Genomic DNA, 24,620 nt, shown 5'->3' on the forward strand with positions numbered 1-24,620 from the left:
GGGGTGTGGTGGAGCTCTAGGCTTTGGGTTTGATGATTTAGAGGGGGGGTGCTTGGGTATTTATATTGGGGGGGGTTACTTGGAGGAGGGATCAAGGAATTGGAATAGGAGTAGGAAAGATCTAGAAAAAGAAACGGAATAAACGGGAGTAGGACAAAAGTCCTACTAGGACTTCCAAAAGACAACGGCGGCGGCTCCCTGGAGCCTGGGTGCTTGCGCGATGGCCTCCTGGCCTTGGCCGGCGGCGGCTTGGGCCTTTGGCCCAAGGCGCTGAGGATTTTTTTAACAGATTTTGCGCGCAGAAAAACTCAGAAAAGAAAATCTAAACGGGCTCCAAAAAAATCTAAAGTAAATTTTCCCCGACTCCTAAAAATGAGCCGAACAAAATGAACTTTTCTCCGGACCTAAAATGAAATTTTCAAAAACGCGCATTTTTCCCTGTCCAAATAAAACGCAAACAAAACTCCGGCAAAACCAAAATTTGATCTATTTATTAAATCTTCATTTTTCCTATATTTTGGGAAAGTCCTATTATTCCCTCTCTCATATTTTTGATAGCGGAAAAATAATTGAATATGAAATAAATAAATCGAATGATCCTTTTTTTTCAAATTCAAGAAAACTCTCAAATATGAAAATAACGAAATCTCCAACTCTCTCCGAAGGTCCTTGAGTTGCGTGAAATTTCTAGGATCGACCAAAATGCAAGAAAATAAGATATGCATGATGATCTCATATATAACATTCCAAATTGAAAATAAATTCAAAAGAGCTTTGAATTTAATTCTTTGAAACTCCCAACTCATATTTCATATAATTTGAAGAAGTCATTTTATCTTCTCTCGTGAAAATCATTGAGTCGCATAAAGTTTCAGAATTGGAATATTTCCAAATGAAATTCAATTATTTTTCAAACACCCTTTTCATTTTTTTAAATGGAAGAAGTCATGTCATCTTATCTCAAGGGTTTTGTGTTTGAAAGGCATTTGAATTCACGGAGAGCATAAAATGCAAAAATGAAAGTTTGGGAAAGTCCTTTTATTCCCTCTCATTTAACTTTCAAAAAGGTTTCGAATTCACTCACTTTCAAACAATCAATCAAACAATCAGTCAAATCTATCTATTTATTATAACATTCCAAAATTTAGAATTTTGGGATGTTACAAACCTACCACCCTTCAAATGAATCTCGTCCTCGAGATTCGGAGAGGCTAGCAAGAAAAGGTTAGGGTTTGGGGGTCTCCTCAAATCCATCAATCATCACCGGGGTCTGGGATGCTACCACCCTTAGAAACATCGTTACAGCTCCATCAAAACTCATATACTCCATCCTTATTCTTGACAGTGTCGGTCTTCTCAAATCGTCGAGAAAATTCCTTCTCTGAGCATCTTCAGGTAGTGGCATAACCTTTTCCTCAATTCTTCTGTCCTTTCATCTTGGTAAGGTTATTCCGAAACTGGGTCTTCTTTAGCTGACGGATCTGGCTCCAAAACTAAACAACTATCGATATCTCATGGTGGTTAACAATTTGTGGTTTCTCCTGCAGGAAATGGGTCTTGGTTGATCCTCACCGTATAACCTATGGTTGGCACAACTGCCATGTACAAGGGAAAAAATACTTATACCATTCTAAGGTTTAAACAAGGTTTTGATCATCGTCTCTCCACTATAGGTAAGTCTCTCAGATTTACCATCCCATATAGCAAGGCGAATAATAAGAGTAAGTCGGTATGGTGATCAATCCATCCCGCACCCAAATCATTACCTTGTATACAGTTTAGCGAATCTCGCATTCTAACACTCGGTCATCCTCACAAGTATTGCAGAATTTCTCTTGTCGACGAACCAAGTTCGGGTAACTCCATAGTTTCTGCAAGCCAAACAAACATCTATCGTTCCTTCACAACTCTCAGGTTTTGCGTTACTCCTATAAGATCGTCTGTCGACAAAGGTATATCCACTTCCAGGGTTTTTCCTTCAGCAAGAATGTGCATTGCTTCTTGGCAGGTCTTGGGGCCTGTGGGTTATGGCCCATCTCATCACTTGTAGTCCTTGAACTTATCATCGGGCAACTGATCATTATTCCAACTTCCTAGTATTCTTAAATCCATCCAATTGTACTGTCTTCCTTCCTTCTATTGGCACCAAACTAGGACCTGATTACTCATACTCATCATGGAATTTCCATTTATCCATATTTCCGACATCATACCTCCTTTATATCAAATAGTAATCCATCTCTTCATCCTCGTGGGTTATCCCTCATACCGAGATAAAACTTATACTTATGAAGTCCATATTCCACTTTGTGGAACATCATTATCCTTTCCGCGGTCAAGCGTCCTTACAGGAGAATATTGCCCATCTCTGCATGGCACTTCTTCAACTGGGAAACGTGAAACACATCCTGAACTCCTGACAGTCCTTCGAGTAACTCCAACTTGATGGCTACTTCTCTCATACGCTCCAAAACTCGGTATCGTCCTACAAACCTCGGGGCTAACTGTCCCTTAACTCAAAATCGTTTAACTCCTCGCAGAGGGAACACATGAAGACATGCCCTGTTCTCCAATTTCATAGACTACCTCCTTGAGTTTTGGAGTCTACATAACTCTTCTGCCTGGACTGAGCTACCTTCAGTCTATCTCGAATCAACTTAACATTCTCTTCTGACTCCTTGATCACATTTGGTCCAACGGACGGTCTCCAACTTCATCCTACTTACTCTTAGGGTATCACACATATCGAGACAAAACTCGTATTCATTTTGTCCGAAATCCACTCAGTGGAGTATCCTTATCTTTTCCAGGGGTCAACGGTTCTTACAGGGTACTACCACCGTTAAAATGCACAAATCTTCCATAGACCATATTTCTCTTACCCTCAAAATGGTCAAAATCCTTCATCATAGAGTAACAACTCATAAGATCCATATCAGTACCAACGATGCTAAGTTTATTCACTCTCAATTATTTACAATCTCTCGCTTTTCCATTACATGCCTCAACTCAACACCTCAATATAAAGGAAAATGTTCTCATTACTACGACTATATTTCTTCTGTTACAAACTCAACTACTTATCACAAGTCTCCTTCTCCTTTGGACAATCTCTGGCAAGGTGCCCTGCTTTATTACAACTAAAACATATTACTTCTAACAAGTATCGAGGTTTCCTTTTTGGGCAATTGCTGAGGTAGTGCCCTGACTCCTTGCACTTGTAACAGATGATATGACTCAGATCCTTCCTGGAATCCAATCTACTTCTCTTTCTGGATTTTTCCATTCCAATCAGGGCTTCTATTTCCTGTGGGTCATATGCTACTTTCACCGTCGGGAATTCTACTAGACCCCCATTCATACAGTTCTGGGAGATGTGTCCTTCTTCTCCACATGAATAGCAAGTCTTGGTGTAGGGTTTAATTGGTTCCTCTTTGGGTGTGTCCTCCACCTCGTCCTTCATAGCAGGTTCTTCTAAAATTTCCATGAGAGCTCCTTTCATTGCTTCTTCCTTCTGTTGGATGGTTCTTTGTACCATGGGGTAAATGTGACACTGAGCAGGATAGTGGGTAGTCCCTTCACACAAGAAACAAGTGATCTGCCTAGTTGGGCATTCTTCAACTGGGTGACTTCCTTCACAGTTAGGGCATTCATCCTTGTGTTCTTTATGGTTGTGTCCGATGTCTCCACAAATCTTGCATGCATGAGGTTTCTTCATGTCTTTTCCATAAGGCTTCATCTTCTGGGACACAAACTGAGACTTTAGCAAAGTCAACTTAAATTCTTTCCAAGTGGTTACTCCTTGCCATCCATTGATGGTTTGGTACATCCTCCACCAAGTAGCAGCACCTCTTTCAAAGCATTGAAGAGCATGCTGGGCCATATCCTTTCCGACTATAGGGTTGTTCTCCATATGATCCTCCATGTTCTGAATCCATCGGTCTGTCTCCAATTGACTCATCGGTCCAGAAAATATAAGCTCATCTCCATTCATCCTCTATGGGGTCCATGGGTTTTGGGGTGAGATAAGAGAGATAGAGAGAGATGCACACAATGCAAACAACAATTTTGAAAAGAAAGATTTTTGTTGTGGCTGTCGAAAAACGTCAAACAAATGACAACTCACAAACGTCGCATCTAACGTAGGTATATAACCAGGGTTTGGTCTTCTAAAGGTCAATAAATCTTCAACGTCTCCAAACTCTTCAAGCCTTGTTCCTGCCTTCAATGGCTTCTTCTGATCATGCTTGTCTTCTCAAGTTCTTTTGCCAGATCAACTCGGTTGACGCGAAGTCTCTCGTGACATCCTTGAATATTCTGGAATTGCATTCCAAACTTCTAGGTTTCAACATCCTTGGCATGAGCCATGGTCATACTGTCCTTCAGTTCCTGACAAATCTCCGGTATCTCGAGGTTGTAGCTCCTCCATCTTGGCTACTTTCAGCTTTTGGTTCCTGAGTTCTTCACGAAATGCTTCCTTGTCTAATATGCTTTCATGGAGCTCCACCTTAAACTTCTTTATGTACTGCTCCAGATCCTAGTGATACACCGGCTAAGGTTAAAACTTCATCTTATGCTAGGTGCTCCATCAGCCTTCTTCCATCAAATCCATTCTGAAGACTTGCATCCCTAACTCAGCACGGTGACAATAGCATTAGCGGGTGATGACATCACGGATAACCATGTTTCTGCCCTTGTCATTGCCATGAGCTATCTTGCCAGTTTATATCTCCCGCCTTAGGGTTTCTTTGACAAATCCTTGAGTTCTCCATTCTCCATGTTTTGGTCTTTCTCCGGTACACCTTGATATCGGGTATTGACAACTTCCATAGTCTGCCAAGTTCCATAAGTGTAGCAGTCCTAGGTCATACAAATCTGGGGATTCTTCAGAGCCTCCAATTCTCCTAGTCTTCAGAGTCTTCAACAGCTGTAGTTTCCATTATCATAATGTATGGTAAAATCCTCTTCATTCCGAATGGTCTTACTTGTCTGATATCCTGTACTTCTTGGAGTGGTCTCATCAGTCGAATCTTCGTGTGGTCAAAAGGGGAAAGGGGTATGGTCTCACTAAAGGGAATTTTGAATAAACTCAGAAGATTTCACATCCCTAGTCTGGTATGACTTAGACTAGCTAGCCATTTGTGCATCATATTTAAATTTCATTTAAATTTGAAATGAGGATTGGTGGAACCCTCAGAATCATTTTTGAAAATGACCCTAATAAAAATTTCTCCAAAAGGGTCCAAGAAAATGCTCATGTTGCCCTCTGAAAATATTAGACAGAGATAAAAATCAAACCAATATTTTTAGGAGCTCATGGATATTTAATTTTGGCCATTTGGATTAATCCGCTAATTATTTGCTTTGGATATATATTGTTATATATATGAAATATGGTCCAAAAATTATGCCATTTATAAAGGAGCTCTGGAATAATATATCTAGCTCCTACAAAAATTGGCATAAGGTAATAAGTTGATTTAGTATTTTATTAAATCAAAACAAATGTCAGAAAAATTAGAAAACAGAATTAAAACAGGAAAACCTTACCTGGGCTTCTGCCTGGCGCCTGTGGCCCAGCAGCAGCAGGCCGGCCCAGCCAGTAGGCGGCCCAGCCCGCCCCCTCCTCTGTCGTCTTCGTCCTCGACAGAGGGAGGGGAGCGTGCCCGGCGCGCGCGCGCGCCACCGCGCCACGCCACCAGCTCGCCTGCCTGCCTGCCCTGCCAGCGCGATGCCGCGTTGCTTCTTCTCGGTGCCGCCCGATCCCCTGGCCTCACCCCCCTCTCTCCCGTGCTTTTCCCCTTCTCCCTCGCTCTCTCTCTCTCGTGTCCGAAAGCGTCGGTCGCCGCCGTTCGCCATAGCCGCCGCCACCGGCCTCCCCTCACCTCCCCGACACGCGCAGGAGCTCCGCCCCCTCGCCCTGAAGCTCTCCGTCAAGCCACAAGACGATGGACGCCCTGTGGAGCCGCCGTCGCCATCGTCTTCCTCCTCGGGATCCGACCACCATCGCCGTCGATTCGCCGTCTCGAGTGCGTCCCCGAGCCCACTTCGACTGCCGCTGCAACCGCGGTGAGCTCCGCCACCATTCCCCTCTCTTCTCCCCCCCTCGTTTCCGCGCCGTAGCGCCGTTCCCCACCACGGCCGAAGCCTCTCGCCGCCGTCCATGTCGCCGTCGCCGTCTCGGCCCGCCTCCGTCCAAACCGAGCATCCCTTCGCGCTCCCAGTGCCACGAGGGTGCCGCCGAGCCCCTCAGGTGGCCTCCCCGTGCCCCGCAGCCCATTTCCGCTCGAGGCCGAACTCCGGCCGCCGCCCCGAGCTTCGCTCCGGCGAGCTCCGGCATCCCCGCGGCTTCCCGTCTGCTCCCCTGGATGCGGACGAGCCCGGGCTACGCCCCGGTGCTCTCAGACGCCGTCCCCGTGGCCTGTGGCGCGGACTCCGCCGCGTCCAGAGGTCGCCGGCGGCGAGCCCCGTCGCTTGAGCCCTGCCATGTGGGCCCGGCCGTCAGGTGATTAGCTTAGTGCTAATCACCGCTTAATTAACCCCCCCTATGGCTGACAGTGGGCCCCAGCGCCACTAACTTTTAATTAGGATTAAATTAACCCCTGTTTAACCCCAGTGTCACTGACGTGTGGTCCCCACACGTCAGGTTTGACCCTGGACAGCCGCGTTGACCCGCTGATGTAGTGATGACGTCATGCTGGCGCAATAATATGATTTCTTTATTTAAATTAAATTAGGAAATTCCAGAAATTGATTTAAACTTCAAAAATTCATAGCAATTCAACCGTAGCTCAGATTAAAATAATTTATATATGAAAAATTATCAGAAAAATGCAATATTTCCATCTGTACTAGTTTCATGCATGACAAACCAACCTATACATGCTGAATATGAGAAAACACATTATGGCATATATAAGAGACTTAATTTAGAATTGCATTTGAGCTTATGGTTCAAATGGACTTCAAACCAAATGATTACTAGTTGCATTAGCTCAAACAGCATCACATCTACATGCCATGTTCATGCATCATATTGTTGCATATGATTGTGTTTTGATTGCCGACACTGTTCCTTCTCGATAGGTCCTGCTCCGGAGTCTGTTCCAGAGTGCCTATCTATGAAGCCGTGCCTTCCTTGCCGATCTACCAGGCAAGCAAACCCCCTTGTTCATTTCGATAAAACCCTACTCTCTCGCTCCTGCTCTCAGTTATTGCATTAGGACAACAACGGTTCATCTGCTACTTTGTGCTGCGGTAGTTGAACCCATTCCTCTGCATGACCTGTCATTGCCACAGTAAATAGTTGAAACCCACTAGCATGTGTAGGAGTTGATTGAAGCCATTGTTGTGTTCCTACCATGCTATGCCTGCTATTGCTTAGAGTTGTGTCAGGTCTGGTTCATTGGGAATGAATTGGAGTGTTACGATATGTTCTGATGCTGAGAGTGAAGTGTGTGAACACGATTTGATAAAGGTAGCGGTGAGAGGCCATGTAGGAGTACATGGTGGGTTGTCTCACTGGAACCGTCCTTAAGCACTGAGTTCTATGTATGTTGTCCAATGACTCGATACTACCACACATTGGAATGCTTAAGTGCCCCTCTCGGCTTATTAACCAATTTGATCTCTGTCCAGGAGTCGCAACTAGTTCCTGGTGTTTGTAGGTAGTGCTATTTTTCTACCAAGTGGCACCCGGCAGGGTGGGCTTGGGACAGACTAGGCACACGTGGCCTGGTGTACCGAGTGGCACCCGGATGGTGGGCTCGGGAACCCTGTACACATCGTTTGGGGCCGTAAGCAACACCCCGGCCGGATCTCCTTGCGGGTGGAACCCGAATAGGCGATAAACCTGGACTAGAGTCTTGTGTGGTTAGTCAGGTCGTGGCCGACACCCTCGCCAGGCTTCCGCTTGAAGGTTGCCGAGATACATGACGTGTACATGGCGGTAAGTGGCAAGAGCGTGTGTGAAGAAGTACACCCCTGCAGGGTTAACATGATCTATTCGAATAGCCGGGTCCGCGGTTATGGACTTCTTGGATGCTTACATGGTACATAGACAACCTGAAGTGGATACTCTAAAATGCTCAAGACAAGTGTGAGTGCTATGGATGGTCTCCTCGTAGGGAGACGGGGATGAATCCATAGTAGTGTATTGTATGGTGATTAGTGGACTCGTGTACGTTGTCTCACCTCCAGAGTTCTGGTAGTCGTAGAACAGGATAGCCACAGAGTCAAAGCTGGCTTGCTGCAACTAAACCCCACATTACCCTCTTGATACAAATGCATGTATGATAGGATTTGATGTAAGTCTTGCTGAGTACCTTTGTACTCATGTTGCTTTATTTATGTTTTTGCAGCAGAGACTTCGGTCTTACTAGGGCTCTCATGGACTTCGACTAGTAGCTAGTACCTCAGCTACGATCTTGATCGGATGTTGTAGATAGTCAGGCTCTTCAGCCTTTTTCATTTGTACATGTCTGTACCCAGACATGTAATGCTTCCGCTTGTTGCTTGTATGCTCTGTATGATGGGTTTTGTGACCCCTGTTTGCAATAAATGCTATGATGGCTCTTATGAGCCTTTATCTATATGATTGTTGAGTTATGCTGTGATGCCATGTTGTACAGCACATACTTGCATGTTATGCGTACGTGTAATGTGTATTGCTATGTGTGGGATCTAACTATCTAGTTGTTTATTCTTAGTAGCCTCTCTTACCGGGAAATGTCTCCTAGTGCTTCCACTGAGCCCTGGTAGCTTGCTACTGCTCCGGAACACTTAGGCAGGCCGGCATGTGTCCTTCTTCGATCCTGTGTCTGTCCCTTCCGGGAAATGTCATGCGATGAATACCGGAGTCCTGCTAGCCCGCTACAGCCCGTTTCACCGGAGCCCTGTTAGCCCAGTGCTACAGCCTGGATTCACTCGTTGATGACCGACACGTTCGATACTGGGTCATGGATGCATGTCCCTGTAAGTTAGTGCCACTTTGGGTTTACGACTAGCCATGTCAGCCCGGGCTCCTTATCATATGGATGCTAGCGACACCGTCATATACGTGTGCCAAAAGGCGCAAACGGTCCCGGGCAAAGGTAAGGCGACACCCGTGGGGATACCGTGCGTGAGGCCGCAAAGTGATATGAGGTGTTACATGCTAGATCGATGTGGCATTGAGTCGGGGTCCTGACTGCGCTGGTATCAGAGCTTGACTGCCTGTAGGATTACCAAGCCAAACTGGTCGAAGTTGAGTCTAGAAAATCTTTAGTTATGTAAGGGAATTGATTGTGGGTTGGAACGTAAGGCTCTTTTTACTCCTTATACCTCATGGCCTTCTGATCTGAGTCATCCTATCCTTTCTACGGGGTTAAGGAACTAGGATTTCTCTTCTGTCTATCAGGATCACGTGTTACTACTCCGTAGTCCCATAGGATTGGTTGATCAGAGTCATACCCCAGTTTTCTAGTATTTCCGGTGTAGTCTGTTTAGTATGATCTCAGAACCTTGAGTAATGCTGATGAGTATGTTATTACCCCATTCTAGTAGGATGTCTCATTCTGAGCATTTTACCGCCGCTATGCTGCCGAAATTTCCCTAGGAGTTCGAGAGATACTAATTTCCTTATCCTACATTCTATAGCCTATAGACTGATGCTGATTCCGTCCTTGGTTTCGTTTCACAGGATGTCATCTAGTTCTATTGTTCGTAGCCAGAACCATGGAGATGGTAGGAATGAGGATCCTTCCGAACCGCCTTCGTTGACAGAGTTCATGTTAGAGATGGAGAGGAACAAGCGGGAGTCTAACCGTTTGTTGGCACGTATCGAGGAGAACACCGCACATCAGTCCAATAAGTCTGCGACCATTCATGACTTCATTCGCTTGCACCCACCCACCTTTCATCATTCCATCGAGCCACTCGATGCAGATGACTGGCTCCGTAGCATCACTCATAAGCTGCGTTCTGCGAACGTAGCTGAAGATGACAAGGTCACTTATACCACATATCACCTGGAAGGTCCTGCTAGTCTTTGGTGGCAGAACTATGAGGTGTTGCTTCCAGCTGGCCAGATTCCTACCTGGAAGGATTTCACTGAGGCTTTTCGCGAGCATCACATTCCCCAGGCCATCATTGATCGCAAGAGAGAAGAGTTCTGTAGTTTCACCCAGAATAAGATGGCTGTTGATGCTTACAGCAGAGAGTTCGAGAACCTCGCCCGTTATGCCACAGAAGAAGTGTCCACGGACGCCAAGAAGCAGGCTAGGTTCCGAAAGGGTCTCAACCCCAAGTTGCGCCGTGATCTCCACCTGCATCATTGTGATACATTCCAAGCCCTTGTGAACAAGGCCATCAATGCAGAGACAGCTCAGCTCACTTACGAGGAGTCTCGTAAGCACACCCGTAATTTGGGATCTTCCTCTGGCTCTAGTTCCAAGAAGCGCCGGATTTAGGTTCCAAACTCCGCTCTTCCTTCCGGATATACACCGAGGCCATCCTATGTGGTGCCTTCCCCAGCTCAGTCGTATGTTCCACCCTTGCCTACTGGTAGACCGCTTGTCAATGCGGGTCCACGTCCAACCTCAGGGACTTGCTTCACATGCGGGAAGCCAGGACACTATGCACGTGATTGCTCTCAGACTAGTTATGCTCCACCCCAGCCCGAGAAGACTGTTGGCTGTATTAAGCCATCACGCAAGATGATCAGTGTCAAGTCAGTTCCCACTGAACGTGGACGTGTGCATCACGTCTCAGCTAAAGACGCTCATGATGATCCAGATGTCGTTCTTGGTACACTCCTTGTCAATTGTCACCCAGCATCAGTTCTATTCGATACTGGGGCATCTCACTCCTTCATTTCTGAAGGCTATGCTCGTTTGCACGACATGTCATTTTGTGATATGCCAACTCCGCTTGAAATCCAAACCCCAGGGTCTAGATGGCAGACCACCAGAATCAGCCATGGTAACGAAATCCTTGTTGATCGACTTGTATTCCTTGCATCACTTGTAGCCCTCAAGTCCTCAGATATTAACATCATCTTGGGTATGGACTGGATGACAGCTCATCATGCCAAGATTGATTGTTACACAAGATCTGTTCAGCTTACACACCCATCTGGCAAGATAGTCACCGTCTCCACTAGAGTTGCAAAGCGTCAGCTCTATTCTCTTAATGCCAGCCCTCTTCCAGACCTTGAAGATATCCCGGTAGTCCGTGACTTTCCGGATGTCTTTCCAGAGGAACTGCCAGGTGTTCCACCTGACAGAGATGTAGAGTTCGTCATAGATCTTATCCCAGGAACAGCTCCAATCTCCCGGAGACCTTACAAGATGGCACCCTTAGAACTAGCCGAGCTTAAGAAACAACTTGATGAGTCCTTGCAAAAGGGTTTCATCCATCCTAGTTCTTATCCTTGGGCTTGCCCCGTCCTCTTTGTTAAGAAGAAAGACGGTACGGACCGGATGGTTGTAGATTATCGTCCCGTTAATTTGGTCACGATAAAGAACAAGTATCCGCTCCCCAGGATCAACGACCTGTATGATCAGCTCGCTGGATCCTCAGTCTTCTCCAAGATGGATTTAAGGTTAGGCTACCACCAAATCAAGATCAGAAACGGGGACATTCCCAAGACAACTTTTGTCACTCGTTATGGCCAGTACGAGTACACCGTCATGTCCTTCGGCCTAACCAACGCCCCAGCCACTTTCTCCCGCTTGATGAACTCGATCTTCATGGAGTACTTAGATAAGTTCGTCGTGGTTTACCTCGATGATATTCTTATTTACTCGAAGAACGAGGAAGAGCATGCCGAAAATCTTAGACTTGTGTTAGAAAAACTCAGAGAGCACCGCCTTTATGCCAAGTTCTCCAAGTGTGAATTTTGGTTGCCAAAAGTGACCTACCTAGGCCACGTAATCTCTGGTAAGGGCATTGCTGTCAATCCCGAGAGAGTTCAGGCTGTTCTCGATTGGACTCCACTTGAGACCGTCAAACAAGTTAGGAGTTTCCTTGGTCTAGCCAGCTATTGTCGCCGCTTTGTTGAAAATTTCTCCAAAGTAGCCAAACCCCTCACGGAACTTCTCAAGAAAGATAAAAAGTTCGAGTGGTCCCCACAGTGTGAGTACAGTTTTCAGGAACTGAAAAGACGCCTGACTTCTGCTCCCATACTTGTGCCACCGGATTTCACTAAAGACTTTATTATCTACTGCGACGCCTCACGACAGGGACTAGGTTGCATTCTTATGCAGGATCGTCATGTGATTGCCTATGCATCTCGACAATTGCATCCACATGAGGAGAATTATCCTACACATGATCTAGAGCTTGCAGCCGTAGTCTATGCACTCAAGACCTGGCGACATTACCTTCTTGGTAAACGTTGCGAGATCTACACCGATCACCAGAGTCTCAAGTATATCTTCACCCAACCGGATCTGAACCTTAGGCAAAGACGTTGGTTGGAGCTTATCACATATTATGATCTAGGGATTACCTACACCCCAGGCAAAGCCAATGTCATGGCTGATGCTCTAAGCCGTAAATATTATTGCAACAATCTCATGTTGCAGCAAGGCCAACCACTTCTCCATGAGGAATTCTGTAAGCTTAATCTTCACATTGCTCCTCACGGATTCCTTTCTACCTTGGTGGCGAAACCTACCCTTGAGGATCAGATCATCTCTGACCAGAAGTTTGATAGGGGGGTTATCCGCATTAAGAGAAACATTAAGAAGGGAGTTGGTGGATGTTTCTCTATGGATGATCGTGGTGTTGTTTTCTTTGAGAATCGCTTGGTGGTTCCCAAGAATCAACATCTGCGACAGTTGATTCTTAAGGAGGCGCATGAATCTCCTCTCGCGATTCATCCCGGTAGCACTAAGATGTATCAGGATCTACGCCAGAGGTTCTGGTGGACTAGGATGAAGAGAGAAATCGCTGAGTTCATTGCTAAATGTGACGTTTGTCGTCGCGTTAAAGCAGAGCATCAAAGGCCTGCTGGCACCCTTCAGCCTTTAGCCATTCCTGAGTGGAAATGGGATGAAGTTGGTATGGACTTCATCACCGGCTTTCCCAGGACCAAGAAAGGGGATAACGCTATCTTCGTAGTCGTTGATCGTCTTTCCAAAGTGGCTCACTTCCTTCCTGTTCGGGAAGGTATCACTGCTAGTCAGCTTGCTGACTTATATATTTCTCGAATAGTGTCACTTCATGGTGTTCCACTAAAGATCAATTCAGACCGTGGCAGTCTTTTCACTTCTCATTTCTGGGAGAGTTTCCAAACTGCCATGGGAACCCATCTTTCCTTCAGTACCGCTTTCCACCCTCAGTCGAGTGGTCAGGTGGAACGGGTCAATCAAATTCTCGAAGACATGCTCAGAGCTTGCGTTATCTCATTCAGTATGGATTGGGAGAAATGTCTTCCTTTCGCCGAGTTTGCTTATAACAATAGCTACCAATCCAGCCTCAAGAAAGCTCCTTTTGAGGTTCTCTATGGACGAAGATGTCGAACACCTTTGAACTGGTCAGAAACCGGTGAAAGACAATTCTTTGGACCGGACATGATCCAGGAGGCAGAAGAGCAAGTTCACATCATTCGTGAGAATTTGAAAACAGCCCAGTCTCGTCAAAAGAGTCAGTATGATCGTCATCATAAGGATATGACTTATGAAGTTGGCGAAAAAGCTTACCTTCGGGTTTCTCCCATGAAGGGTAACCATCGTTTCGGTATCAAGGGCAAGTTGGCTCCTCGTTACATTGGTCCTTTTCGCATTCTCGCTAAATGAGGAGAGGTTGCCTACCAGTTGGAACTACCCCCATATCTTTCTCGAGTTCATGATGTCTTCCACGTCTCTCAACTCAGGTGTTGCTTCTCGGATCCCATTCGCGGAGTGGACCACGAAACGCTTGATCTCCAAGATAACCTCACATACTGGGAGTACCCGGTTCGCATTCTTGATCAAGCAGAGCGTGTTACCCGACGTCAGAACATCAAGTTTCTCAAAGTTCAGTGGTCTCATCATTCCGAGAGAGAAGCTACTTGGGAGCGAGAAGATCGTCTTCGACTGGAGTACCCCGCTTTCTTTCCGTCGACCCCTGAATCTCGGGACGAGATTTTTTCAAGTCGGGGCGAGTTGTCACATCCCTAGTCTGGTATGACTTAGACTAGCTAGCCATTTGTGCATCATATTTAAATTTCATTTAAATTTGAAATGAGGATTGGTGGAACCCTCAGAATCATTTTCGAAAATGACCCTAATAAAAATTTCTCCAAAAGGGTCCAAGAAAATGCTCATGTTGCCCTCTGAAAATATTGGACAGAGATAAAAATCAAACCAATATTTTTAGGAGCTCATGGATATTTAATTTTGGCCATTTGGATTAATCCGATAATTATTTGCTTTGGATATATATTGTTATATATATGAAATATGGTCCAAAAATTATGCCATTTATAAAGGAGCTCTGGAATAATATATCTAGCTCCTGCAAAAATTGGCATAAGGTAATAAGTTGATTTAGTATTTTATTAAATCAAAACAAATGTCAGAAAAATTAGAAAACAGAATTAAAACAGGAAAACCTTACCTGGGCTTCTGCCTGGCGCCTCTGGCCCAGCAGCAGCAGGCCGGCCCAGCCAGCAGGCGGCACAGCCCGCCCCCTCCTATGTCGTCTTCGTCCTCGACAGAGGGAGGGGAGCGTGCCCAGCGCGCGCGCGCGCCACCGCGCCACGCCACCAGCTCGCCTGCCTGCCTGCCCTGCCAGCGCGACGCCGCGTTGCTTCTTCTCGGTGCCGCCCCGATCCCCTGGCCTCACCCCCCTCTCTCCCGTGCTTTTCCCCTTCTCCCTCGCTCTCTCTCTCTCGTGTCCGAACGCGTCGGTCGCCGCCGTTCGCCATAGCCGCCGCCACCGGCCTCCCCTTGCCTCCCCGACACGCGCAGGAGCTCCGCCCCCTCGCCCTGAAGCTCTCCGTCAAGCCACAAGACGACGGACGCCCTGCGGAGCCGCCGTCGCCATCGTCTTCCTCCTCGGGCTCCGACCACCATCGCCGTCGATTCGCCGTCTAGAGTGCGTCCCCGAGCCCACTTCGACTACCGCTGCAATCGCGGTGAGCTCCGCCACCGTTCCCCTCTCTTCTCCCCCCCCCCTCGTTTCCGCGCCGTAGCGCCGTTCCCCACCATGGCCGAAGCCTCTCGCCACCGTCCATGTCGCCGTCGCCGTCTCGGCCCGCCTCCGTCCAAACCGAGCATCCCTTCGCGCTCCCAGTGCCACGAGGGTGCCGCCGAGCCCCTCAGGTGGCCTCCCCGTGCCCCGCAGCCCGTTTCCGCTCGAGGCCGAACTCCGGCCGCCGCCCCGAGCTTCGCTCCGGCGAGCTCCGGCATCCCCGCGGCTTCCCGTCTGCTCCCCTGGATGCGGACGAGCCCGGGCTATGCCCCGGTGCTCTCAGACGCCGTCCCCGTGGCCTGTGGCGCGGACTCCACCGCGTCGAGAGGTCGCCGGCGGCGAGCCCCGTCGCCTGAGCCCTGCCATGTGGGCCCGGCCGTCAGGTGATTAGCTTAGTGCTAATCACCGCTTAATTAACCCCCCCCTATGGCTGACAGTGGGCCCCAGCGCCACTAACTTTTAATTAGGATTAAATTAACCCCTGTTTAACCCCAGTGTCACTGACGTGTGGACCCCACACGTCAGGTTTGACCCTGGACAGCCGCGTTGACCTGCTGATGTAGTGATGACGTCATGCTGGCGCAATAATATGATTTCTGGATTTAAATTAAATCAGGAAATTCCAGAAATTGATTTAAACTTCAAAAATTCATAGCAATTCAACCGTAGCTCAGATTAAAATAATTTATATATGAAAAATTATCAGAAAAATGCAATATTTCCATCTGTACTAGTTTCATGCATGACAAACCAACCTATACATGCTGAATATGAGAAAACACATTATGGCATATATAAGAGACTTAATTTAGAATTGCATTTGAGATTATGGTTCAAATGGACTTCAAACCAAATGATTACTAGTTGCATTAGCTCAAACAGCATCACATCTACATGCCATGTTCATGCATCATATTGTTGCATATGATTGTGTTTTGATTGCCGACACTGTTCCTTCTCGATAGGTCCTGCTCCGGAGTCTGTTCCAGAGTGCCTATCTATGAAGCAGTGCCTTCCTTGCTGATCTACCAGGCAAGCAAACCCCCTTGTTCATTTCGATAAAACCCTACTCTCTCGCTCCTGCTCTCAGTTATTGCATTAGGACAACAACGGTTCATCTGCTACTTTGTGCTGCGGTAGTTGAACCCATTCCTCTGCATGACCTGTCATTGCCACAGTAAATAGTTGAAACCCACTAGCATGTGTAGGAGTTGATTGAAGCCATTGTTGTGTTCCTACCATGCTATGCCTGCTATTGCTTAGAGTTGTGTCAGGTCTAGTTCATTGGGAATGAATTGGAGTGTTACGATATGTTCTGATGCTGAGAGTGAAGTGTGTGAACACGATTTGATAAAGGTAGCGGTGAGAGGCCATGTAGGAGTACATGGTGGGTTGTCTCACTGGAACTGTCCTTAAGCACTGAGTTCTATGTATGTTTTCCAATGACTCGATACTACCACACATTGGAATGCTTAAGTGCCCCTCTCGGCTTATTAACCAACTTGATCTCTGTCCAGGAGTCGCAACTAGTTCCTGGTGTTTGTAGGTAGTGCTATTTTTCTACCAAGTGGCACCCGGCAGGGTGGGCTTGGGACAGACTAGGCACACGTGGCCTGGTGTACCGAGTGGCACCCGGATGGTGGGCTCGGGAACCCTGTACACATCGTTTGGGGCCGTAAGCGACACCCCGGCCGGATCTCCTTGCGGGTGGAACCCGAATAGGAGATAAACCTGGACTAGAGTCTTGTGTGGTTAGTCAGGTCGTGGCCGACACCCTCGCCAGTCTTCCGCTTGAAGATTGCCGAGATACATGACGTGTACATGGCGGTAAGTGGCGCGAGCGTGTGTGAAGAAGTACACCCCTGCAGGGTTAACATGATCTATTCGAATAGCCGGGTCCGCGGTTATGGACTTCTTGGATGCTTACATGGTACATAGACAACCTGAAGTGGATACTCTAAAATGCTCAAGACAAGTGTGAGTGCTATGGATGGCCTCCTCGTAGGGAGACGAGGATGAATCCATAGTAGTGTATTGTATGGTGATTAGTGGACTCGTGTACGTTGTCTCACCTCCAGAGTTTCTGGTAGTCATAGAACAGGATAGCCACAGAGTCAAAGCTGGCTTGCTGCAACTAAACCCCACATTACCCTCTTGATACAAATGCATGTATGATAGGATTTGATGTAAGTCTTGCTGAGTACCTTTGTACTCATGTTGCTTTATTTATGTTTTTGCAGCAGAGACTTCGGTCTTACTAGGGCTCTCATGGACTTCGACTAGTAGCTAGTACCTCAGCTACGATCTTGATCGGATGTTGTAGATAGTCAGGCTCTTCAGCCTTTTTCATTTGTAGATGTCTGTACCCAGACATGTAATGCTTCCGCTTGTTGCTTGTATGCTCTGTATGATGGGTTTTGTGACCCCTGTTTGCAATAAATGCTATGATGGCTCTTATGAGCCTTTATCTATATGATTGTTGAGTTATGCTGTGATGCCATGTTGTACAGCACATACTTGCATGTTATGCGTACGTGTAATGTGTATTGCTATGTGTGGGATCTGACTATCTAGTTGTTTATTCTTAGTAGCCTCTCTTACCGGGAAATGTCTCCTAGTGCTTCCACTGAGCCCTGGTAGCTTGCTACTGCTCCGGAACACTTAGGCAGGCCAGCATGTGTCCTTCTTCGATCCTGTGTCTGTCCCTTCGGGGAAATGTCACGCGATGAATACCGGAGTCCTGCTAGCCCGCTACAGCCAGGTTCACCGGAGTCCTGTTAGCCAGTGCTACAGCCTGGATTCACTCGTTGATGACCGACACGTTCGATGCTGGGTCATGGATGCCTGTCCCTGTAAGTTAGTGCCACTTTGGGTTTACGACTAGCCATGTCAGCCCGGGCTCCTTATCATATGGATGCTAGCGACACCGTCATATACGTGTGCCAAAAGGCGCAAACGGTCCCGGGCAAAGGTAAGGCGACACCCGTGGGGATACCGTGCGTGAGGCCGCAAAGTGATATGAGGTGTTACATGCTAGATCGATGTGGCATTGAGTCGGGGTCCTGACAGAAGAGAAGATAGGTAAAAGGTCTTTTGAAAGGGAAAGTTGTAGGGAAAAATCTTTGCTATGGGCTTGCCAGTTTCTAGGGTCACGTCCTACAGTCAACATGTGCTCTGATACCATCTTGTAGCGACCCGACCCGAATGGATCAAGTCTCTGTGCTTACGTGTCATCCCTGGATCGGTATGCTGACACACACAGTACTCGAAGGATTTATAACAGAGGTAAATCACATGTATAAAGTAACATAAGTACTATTACCTCAATCCATATAGCAGAAGCAACAAGGTTGTGGATTCCCATCAACACCCACGGCAAAGTTGAGTGTAGAAATCATAACCCTAACGTAACACTTACTCGTCGTAAGAAACCTGCAATATGAGACGTTGCAGCCCGAAACGGGTCAGTACATTGAATGTACTGGCAAATTCACACCATAGAGAAAATGATGAACAATGGCTATCACTATATGCATATTTGGCTGGTGGAAAAGCTCTATGGTTATAAGGTTTTTGCGTAAAGCCAATTTTTCCCTACTGCAACGGAATAAATTTATTTAACTAACATGGTGGTTGTTGAACATTGAGAATGGTTGACAGCATTCTCAATCCCAATTAAGTAACATCATTAAACCCAACAATATTCATTTAATGTAACGTGATGAGATTCACATGATATTCAAGTACTAGATACTCAAGTTGTCCATAACCGGGGACATGGCTAATCATGATTAGTTTGTACACTCTGCAGAGGTTTGCACACTTTTCCCCACAAGACTCGATTGCCTCCGCTTGGTTTCTCGCACTACATGGTGTTTAAGAAACGGATGACCGAGACATAGACTTTCAGAAGCGCTAGCACCTTACGATGGGTGGACCGGTACACCTACATCCCCTACATCTGCTAGTCCACCACTATAAGAGTTTGCACGACTTAGTCAACTATGCCAGAGCCCATAATGGCTTGTGGCTGCACACGGAAGTTACTAGTATGAATTATCTTATGATCCCTTTGAGCCTGGGTGGCGGTCCGAAAAAAAACAGGCAAGTCCTCATAGACATCAGGTGCCTCAATCCACCTAGATGTGTGTTTAAGTTGCCACCTTAGATAAACCATTAAAATTATCAACTCACATCTGTCATGGATATCACTCACCCAATCCACGTCTACTAGCATAGCATGGCATAATAAGCAAACGTAGAAGTAACTCCCAAGGGTTTCATAATAATACAGGTAATAGGTACTACCTCATCTACTTCCCATCCCACAATTTAATTAGATCATAATCATGCAATGTGTGAGGATTGATCTAATGCAATAAAACATGGGTTGTAGAAAAGGTATGATCTAAGTGTGAACTTGCCTGCAATGTAGATGAAGATGATTCGCACTCAAAACTCTTGATAGATCTACTCGTCACACTCCGGTCAGTCTATCGTAAGCAAACAATAGTAACCACGCAATAAGTACTCATCTAATGCACAGGTAAAACTCGAACGAGAGAACGAACCAGAAAGTTCAAATTAAGAACTCCGGTTGCAAAGAAAGAACGACCCGAACAAACGATGGAAAACAAACGGCGGAAGAAAACAACTCGGTTCTAGCAAGTTGAAACTAGGTGAATATTTTACAGTAGCAAAAACTTGTTTAAGTTGATTAGACGGAACGGCGGTTTCGAGACGAAACTCCAGGCGCTTATATCACCTGATTCCGATAAACGGGCGAGAAGATAAACTAGAACGAAGATCGGATCTGAGATCGCGATCGCGGAATAAATCCAACGAAAAGAAAAAGAAGAATGGTTAAACGAAGGGACGTTCGTTAACCTAGAAGAATCTGGTGATCACGTTCGTTAGGATGAACGGTCCGGCGAACGGTCCAAAGGCAACTAAATCGGAAAAGAAAACGAATCCGATCAAGGGTTTCGGAGAAGAAAACCAAAATGAAAAAAAAAACCGATCTAGAAAACCGGAACGGTTTAGAGAAGAAAAGAATAGGAACGATTAGAAGAAAACGATCCGATGAAAAGAAGAGATGCGGCGCGGGGCTACCTTCGGCGAGGTCTCCGGCGAAGGGCTCCGACGGCGGCGGCAAGGTGCAGCGGCGGCGGCAGTGACGCAGGGCGCGGGCGGCGGCCTAAGGCGGCGCGCGGGTGAGGGGTGGCGCGGCGCGGGGTGTGGTGGAGCTCTAGGCTTTGGTTTTGATGATTTAGAGGGGGGGGTGCTTGGGTATTTATATTGGGGAGGGGGGGTTTACTTGGAGGAGGGATCAAGGAATTGGAATAGGAGTAGGAAAGATCTAGAAAAAGAAACGGAATAAACGGGAGTAGGACAAAAGTCCTACTAGGACTTCCAAAAGACAACGGCGGCGGCTCCCTGGAGCCTGGTCGCTCGCGCGATGGCCTCCTGGCCTTGGCCGGCGGTGGCTTGGGCCTTTGGCCCAAGGCGCTGAGGATTTTTTTAACAGATTTCGCGCGCAGAAAAACTCAGAAAAGAAAATATAAACGGGCTCCCAAAAAAATCTAAAGTAAATTTTCCCCGACTCCTAAAAATGAGCCGAACAAAATGAACTTTTCTCCGGACCTAAAATGAAATTTTCAAAAACGCGCATTTTTCCCTATCCAAATAAAACGTAAACAAAACTCCGGCAAAACCAAAATTTGATCTATTTATTAAATCTTCATTTTTCCTATATTTTGGGAAAGTCCTATTATTCCCTCTCTCATATTTTTGATAGCGGAAAAATAATTGAAGATGAAATAAATAAATCGAATGATCCTTTTTTTTCAAATTCAAGAAAACTCTCAAATATGAAAATAACGAAATCTCCAACTCTCTCCGAAGGTCCTTGAGTTGCGTGAAATTTCTAGGATCGACCAAAATGCAAGAAAATAAGATATGCATGATGATCTCATATATAACATTCCAAATTGAAAATAAATTCAAAAGAGCTTTGAATTTAATTCGTTGAAACTCCCAACTCATATTTCATATAATTTGAAGAAGTCATTTTATCTTCTCTCGTGAAAATCATTGAGTCGCATAAAGTTCCAGAATTGGAATATTTCCAAATGAAATTCAATTATTTTTCAAACACCCTTTTCATTTTTTTTAAATGGAAGAAGGCATGTCATCTTCTCTCAAGGGTTTTGTGTTTGAAAGGCATTTGAATTCACGGAGAGCATAAAATGCAAAAATGAAAGTTTGGGAAAGTCCTTTTATTCCCTCTCATTTAACTTCCAAAAAGGTTTCGAATTCACTCACTTTCAGACAATCAATCAAACAATCAGTCAAATCTATCTATTTATTATAACATTCCAAAATTTAGAATTTTGGGATGTTACAATCTATTCTCCGACAACTCTTCTCTTCTCTTCTGATAAGCGGCGTAGGGGCTGTCTGACCGGCTTTGCATCAGATCGGACATGTAACTTGTGCTTGGCGAATTTCGTCGGTACACCTGGCATGTCCTTGGGGGACCATGCAAAGATGTCTCGATTCTCATGGAGGAAATTGACGAGCTCGCCTTCCTATTTGCTGTCGAGGTTTGCACCTACGACGGCGTACCTTTCTGGGTGCTCCGGGTCCAATGGTATCTTCTTTGTCTCTTTCGCTGGCTTGAACGAACCCTCAGTCTCCGACTCTTTTGGGTTGGGCGACACCTCAGGCTGCTTGCCGGCCATCGCTACAACTCGCTCAAGGAGCCGCTTCTCAGCCGCGATTACCAAGGACTCGGCCAGCCGACTGCTCTCTGTTGTGCTAGCAGATGACTTCCGGTAGTCGCCAGCCACAGTCAGAATTCCCTTGGAACTGGGCATCTTCATCTTGAGGTAGGCGTAGTGGGGGACCGCCATGAACTTGGCCAAGGCAGGTCGGCCAAGCAGCGCATGGTATGGGCTCTCAAGATCCACCACCTCAAACCAAACGGGCTCTCTATGGAAGTGATCTTTGTCCCCAAAGAGGACGTCCATCAGGATCTTGCTGATTAGCGAGCAGGAAAGCCCAGGAACAATGCCGTGGAACACAGTTCGGCTCTTCTGAAGCTGTCTTTGCTTGATTCCTAATTTCTCCATGGTGTCCTTGTACAGGATATTGATGTTGCTGCCACCGTCTATCAGAACTCGCGAGAAATGCGCGGCTTGTTTGTCCGTAGCAAAGGTGGCGTCCAGGACCAAGGCGTAGGAGCCCGGACTCGGCATCACCTCTGGGTGGTCAGCCCTACTCCAGCTGATGGGCTTCTCAGACCAATGCATGAACTCTGGCGTCTCTGACGCTACCGCGTTCACCTCTTATCGCTGCAGCCGCCTGCTGCGTCGATCATCAGCCACACTGGTGAACACCACATAGGCTCCACACTCTTCAGGGTATTCATCTTGTACTGCGCCGACTGGCCTGACAGTCGGCTGCTAGGGCAGAGGCGGAGGCGGCTGCCCAGCAGGCGGGGGAGGCAGGAGGCCGTCTCCCTTGGCGATCCTGGTGAGCCAGTTGCACTTTCGGGTGGTGTGATTCAACGGCTTTGCGCCGCTATGGAACTTGCAAGGTCCATCCAAGGTCTTCTCATAGGAGAAGGCCGGCAACCAGTTTGGCTTGCCGCCTTTCTGTCGCTTGGGCGGGGGCTGCTCTTCTAGCTGCTGGGCTTCAAAGGTTGCGATTGTTGTCGCCCTGCTGTTGTCGCCGGCCGGCGTCTGCCGCCGGAGTTCTTGGAGCTTGAGGAGCCACTTTGCCAATTTTGCTGATTTGAATTTCCACCTTCATGGAGGAGTCGGCCGTGGCGTACTTGTCCGCTATGATCAGCAGCTCGTCGAGGGTTTCTGGCTCGTCGCAAAGGAGCTTGTGCTTGAGGAGGGTGCCTTCTCTGCACCCAGCCGTGAAGTACTTGATGGCCTGCACCTCGTGCACGCCCTCGCAGGAGTTTCGGAGCTCGGCCCAACGCGTGAGGTAATCGCGAGTCGACTCGTCGGGGCCTTGCACGCACAAGGAGAGCTGACGAGGCTTGGGAGGATGCTTGTACGTGCTGGTGAAGTTGCGGACGAACGCTTCGGTGAAGTCGACCCAGCTGTTGATGCTGCGGGGCTTTAGGCTGTTCAGCCATGTCCGGGCCGTGCCCTGGAGCATGAGCGGAACGTACTTTACAGCGACACGCTTGTTGCCGTTTGCTATGCTGACAGCCGTGGAGTAGTCGACTAGCCAGTCTTCCGGCTTCACGGAGCCGGTATACTTGGGCATGTATCTTGGGAGCGTGAACCCTCTGGGAAAGGGCTCGTCCCGAATGTGAGGCTCGAAACAAGGCAGACCCAGCTCGTCTTCTTCTTCCAATGCTAAGGATCAGTGGAGTCGGTCGATCCGATGGCGGGCGTCGTTCTCTCCAACTCCCTCTCGGCGGCCAAGGCGGTTACCGAGTGTCGGATGGTCAACAGGCGGCGGGAGACTCACCTCTCCTTGCGGGGAGGGGGAGGCGGACAGTCGTCCCATCGTTCCACTGCCCTTGGGCGGCCGTCTCGGTCGCGCTCTATAGTAATGCGAGTCCCACTGTGGCTGACAGTCGGCTCCTTGTCTCTTCTTCCTTGGCCGCCGCCAGTCAGCGTCCGAGATGTCGCGCCTTGGTCTTGGTGAAGGTCGTCGTTGGGCCCTTGAGGCGCCTCCGCGCGGCAGCCAGCCTTGTTCTGCGCGGCGGCCGCGTCGAGAAGCCGTTGGACTTGCTCCATCATGAGGCGGCGTTCTTTGCCCTCGAAATTGTCCAGCTCGTCCGCCGCTGCCTGGGCGGCTCGGATGTTCTCTGCTGGTGTAGCGTACATAGGGCTACACCAAGGTTGGCGATGGCTACGCTGCGCTGCCGGACCGCGCCAAGGCGGCTGGGCTCCGCCGGGGCCGGCGAGCCGCCGACGGTGTGATCCATCTCCCGCTGGTAGGCTTCTGACAAATGCCTCATGCTGCCCAGCTTCTTCGCGCCTTCAACGAGCTGCGGGCGGCGCGCCTCCAACGTCTCTACGTCAGCGTCTTCCAGAATGGGCGCAGTTAGGTCTTGCAGCACCGCGTCGAGTGAGTCAGGCCCTCCTCCGCCGGGGAACTCGTCATGACTGATGACTAGCACCTCAGTGACGGTGCTTCCGTCGCTCTCTGCGTGGGAGAGAGGTTCGTCATAGACCACCACGTTGGTGGGGAACGCGTCGAGCGACGCGGTGTCACAGTCGACCAGCATCGGGTCGGTGGAGCCTACGGACTCCAAGTCTATGGCAGGAGGTTCTCGGGGCCGTCCGTGCCTGCGTTCGATGCAGGTTCGTCGGAGAGGCGGACCTCATGGACGAGTTCGGCCAAGGAGCTGACCGCGCAGGCGATCTCAACGCCGCATAGCGCGTCGGCGCAAACTCCATCTGGCGTGCCTAGCTGGCTGCGCTCGCCAG

The sequence above is a fragment of the Triticum dicoccoides genome, chromosome 1A (assembly GCF_002162155.2).
Source record: "Triticum dicoccoides isolate Atlit2015 ecotype Zavitan chromosome 1A, WEW_v2.0, whole genome shotgun sequence".
Lineage (NCBI taxonomy): Eukaryota > Viridiplantae > Streptophyta > Magnoliopsida > Poales > Poaceae > Triticum > Triticum dicoccoides.